This window comes from Triticum urartu, chromosome 5A (genome assembly GCF_056163025.1).
Source record: "Triticum urartu cultivar PI428250 chromosome 5A, HENAU_Tu73, whole genome shotgun sequence".
NCBI classification, from domain to species: domain Eukaryota; kingdom Viridiplantae; phylum Streptophyta; class Magnoliopsida; order Poales; family Poaceae; genus Triticum; species Triticum urartu.
In genome coordinates this window covers 28,628,678-28,633,264 of record NC_141877.1, presented here as the reverse complement: position 1 = coordinate 28,633,264, position 4,587 = coordinate 28,628,678, and positions in this window count along the sequence as shown.

Sequence of the window (4,587 nt, the reverse complement as noted above, 5' to 3'; positions counted from 1 at the left end):
GTGCATGCACTTTAGTCTGCTAGCTTGTTGGTGATGTCTTATTCTCATTTTTCCTTTGTGCGCAAGTGCGCGTATTTTCCAGCTAGACACTTTCACAATATTCAACTATGTATATGGCACTACAAAAACATGTGTGTATACTTTTGAAAAAAAATGTCTATATACACTGTTTATACTAGTCCTTATTTGTCGAGTCAGTGTTTCTTTTAGAAAATGATGTCTTTTTTATTAAACTCAAATGATAAGTGCCACACTGTGACATGAACGAGTACGGCCAACATGTTTTTCCTGTCGCACGTGTGGCACGAAGTGGTTGGGCCCACATGTTTTTTCTTCTCTTTCATATATTCATGCACACAAAAACAAAATTGATGATGTCAGCAGAATTTTTTTGTATTTTCAATATTTAAAATGTTTTACCTTTTAAATGAAAAATCGGGTTAAAATTCCGTATTCACCATTAAATCCGTTGCGACGAGATCCTCAAAACATGACCTTTTTTGGGTCAAAAGTTACCATCTGTATATTATGTAAATTGCCATGTGTTTACAATGGTGTTGCCATGATTTGTTTCAACATTTTTCTCTTCCAGATCTAAAGCTACCATTTTATTTCAAGTAATTTTCAGCCCTCGACAAGGGTTCCAGTGAGCTGTGGCGATGGCCCATGGCCTCTGAGACGATATCCGGAGGGGGGGGGGGGGGGGGGGGAGGGATGCGCAGCATGGCGGGCTCCTGGAACGCAGATGCATCGAGGAGATTCTTGGGTGCATCTCGATGTGCGGCGGCAGGGGGAGGGGGCCGTGGGTCGGATAAACTTGTGTTCTTGCCATGGCAAATTAACATGTGTTGCCACGCCAAGTTTTGTATATATGTGATGACGCCCATAGGTTGCACCATTGCCAAATCCTCATATAAGAGTTTTGATCCAAGTCTAACACCGCACCACACCCAACATATCCATGTAGGTTGCACCATTGCCAAATCCTCATATAAGAGTTTTGATCCAGGTCTAACACTGCACCACACCCACCATATCCATGTAGAACAACTATCACGTGAAGGGAAAGTCGAAGCCACTAACACTGGCACCAACCGCCGAACACACAATAAAAAATTGCATTGTCACCGGGGTGATGGAAGGCTACCACACATCGTTAGGACCTCCACAAAAAACTTGGATATGGAGTTGTGGCGCCGTCCAGCAAAGCCATACAAATTATATCATTGGAAGCTTCTTTCAAATGCAAATTCAATGTAAATTGTTACTATATTGCTTGTGATCTTCCTATTTCTAGGTTCGAGCATTGTAATAGAGAAACTAATAAGGTTGCTCATGAGCTTGCTAGATTAGCTAGATTTTCTTTCACTTATGATTGGTTTGAGGAGCCTTTTGAGTGAAATTGTACACATCCCCATAAACGATGTAACTATTATTTCAATTTAATAAAGTTTGGGTTTCTCAAAAATTCAAATTCAATGGTGTACTTATTGTGGCATGCATCTCCTATATTTTATATCTAATAGATGGTCAAAGTAAATCTTGAAATAAGTATTAGAACTTATAAACCAAATCGGAGGAGTAGCTCCTAAATAAAGAGTAAACCATATTAATTCTTTCATCAATATATACTTTACATATGTCATGACCTATGACTCCCATCCACGTGTGTGCTTGATGTGCACATGTATATGTGATATACTCCTTTTGATTCTTTTCACTAAGCCCATCTCAAAATTCTTCTAACTTGGTACAATTTCAAAAGCCCCAAATTCAAAATGACCAACATAATTTCTTATTTATCTACTATTTTATTGTTTAGCATTGGTTATGGGATGATTAGTGGAAACAAAGCGACCAAACACTAGTAGAAAACAAGGGCTTTGGTTCGGCCGGAAAAGAGCATTAATCCCGGTTGCATTACGAATCGGGACTAATGTGAGCATTAGTCCCGGTTCGAGCGGCTAGGACACCATACATGCATTAGTCCCGGTTCAAATGGGACCTTTAGTCCTGGTTAGTGCCACGAACCGGGACTAAAGGGCGCGATGCCCATTAGTACCGGTCCGTGGCACCAACCGGTACTAATGGTGCAATTTTCAAATCCTACCTCCCTTATCGCCTTTTCAGTTTTGTAAAAAGCAAAAGAAAATAATAAAAACTTCAAAAGTTAAAATCCTTCGAGATGTAGTTATGTTACTACATCTACTAGTTAGAAAAATTTAAAAACTTAAATTTGGACATGTTTTGCAAAAAGTGTAGGGAAAATGTAAAACAGCTATAACGTTTGCTACGATGTCAGAAAAAACGTATAATATATCAAAATGTTTAGCACGAAAATCCGCATCCGATTTTGACAGCCCATGGCCTGTTTGCAAATTTTTAGAATCCTCAAATTCCAAAAGGAAAAAAAGTTATGCTCAAATTTCAGTTTTTTTTAAATTTTTGTTAAATCTGGTCAAACTATGGTCAAACTACTTATTCAAGAAGTATTAGTGTTATTAAATAATTATTCAAGAATATTAGTGTTACTAAATAATTATTTCAGTTTTTTTGAATTTTGGTCAAATCTGGTCAAATTGTGGTCAAACTGTGGTCAAACAATGGTCAAACTACTTATTCAAGAAATATTAGTGTTACTAAATAATTATTGTTTTTTAGAACAATAGTTTCAAACTCAAACAGTGAAATTTGTGACTTCATGCTCAAGCTAAACTCCTGAGGGTTAATAGGATTGACATCTTACTATTGTCAGGAAAACAATAAGTGCAGACTTGGAAACGAGGGAGAATAGAACTCGGAAGTTAAGCGTGCTCAGGATCGGGGAGTGGGAGGATGGTTGACCGTCCTGAAAGTTAGATGATTTGGAATGATGAGGGGTGATTAGAGATTAAATTGAGCAGTGATGAGGGGTGATTAGAGATTAGAGGTTAAAATAATTCAGAAATTTGAAAATTAGAAAAAAAATTTCAAAAAAGATTTCAAAAAAATTTCCTTTAATACCGGTTGGTGTTACCAACCGGGACTAAAGGTAGACCTTCAGGCAGCTGCCACGTGGAGGGCCTTTAGTCCCGGTTCGTATAACCGGGATTAAAGGGGGGGGACCTTTACTAGTGAAATCAAGCATTGGGAGAGAGAGGTTGTTCAAGAAATGAGGTTAATTAATAGAGTGAGCTTGCAAATTAAAATAGAGCAGACAAGGGAAGAGAACCTATGGAAAATAACAGGGGAGAGTATCATGCAGTGCCAAATAATCGAAAAGATGATGTGGCATTGCAATTAAGGATATCAAAGGAGACTTATGATACCACATGAAGAGACAAAAGTTATAAATAAATAAATCATAGCCACAAATTTGTATTGGGACTTTGCAAACGAATAAATGAAGTGAGAATATAATACAAATATATTACTCCCTCCATTTTTATTTACTCAGCATATTAGTTTTGGTCAAAGTCAAGCTTTATAAACTTTGACGAAATTTATAGGCAAAAACATTAACATGTACAATACAAAAAAATATCATTAGATTCATTATTGGACGTACTTTCACATCATATAGATTTGTTATGGTAAATATTTATAAGTTTGAATTCAGTCAACTGTAATATGCAGAGTAAATAAAAACGGAGGGAGTAATACAATACTAATTAATGTATTATTAAATGTGAATATACAAGTTGAAATAGTAATATGCAGGGACTATGATTAGCACATGATACAATCCATTGTGAGTGACCTTAGCTTTTTCACGGTTTAATCTTAATTTCCTTGAACTAATAATCTACTCCCTCCGTTCCTAAATATTTGTCTTTCTAGACATTTCAAACAGACTACCACATACGGATGTATGTAGACATATTTTAGAGTGTAGATTCACTCATTTTGCTCCGTATGCAGTCACTTATTGAAATATCTAGAAAGACAAATATTTAGGAACGAAGGGAGTAAGACAGTACATTGATGGTCTGGCGAGTTTCAGTAGCTTATTTTGGTATTTTCATGCCTGGCTAAAATTGACCAAAGAATCGGCGTGATAGATGAGTATTGAATTCATGCACCAGCCAACTCATCCAAAAGTCCGAACTGATGGAGGGAGGCGGGGAATATATTTCAACACTCCCCCTCACGTCTAGGCTATTTTAGTCCTTAGACATGAGATCGATGTAGGCCGCAGAATTGTTTTATTTAATACTGCGTTGGCAGGGTCTTGAACTCAAGACCTCTTGGCTCGGATACCATATTGAATTCATGCACCAGCCAACTCATTCAAAAGTCCGAACTGATGGAGGGAGGCGGGCAATATATTTCAACAATGAGGCTTGGTCATGTGCATTAAGGCTTGGTCCTATATTATCACTGCATTATTAGCTATGATAATTCAGCGAGCAGGTCAGATTGTGTGCATGCAGTCCTATATTATCACACACAAAAAGGAGGCATGCATGCATGCATGATCCTAACACCAAAAATCTGGTCATTGATTATTGTTAGTTGTCATGTCAACTCTCAAGCCACAACCCACATCATCATGAGATGTTTGCGAACTGGTTGGCCAGCGGTCCAGCACAACTGCACTCAAGCACC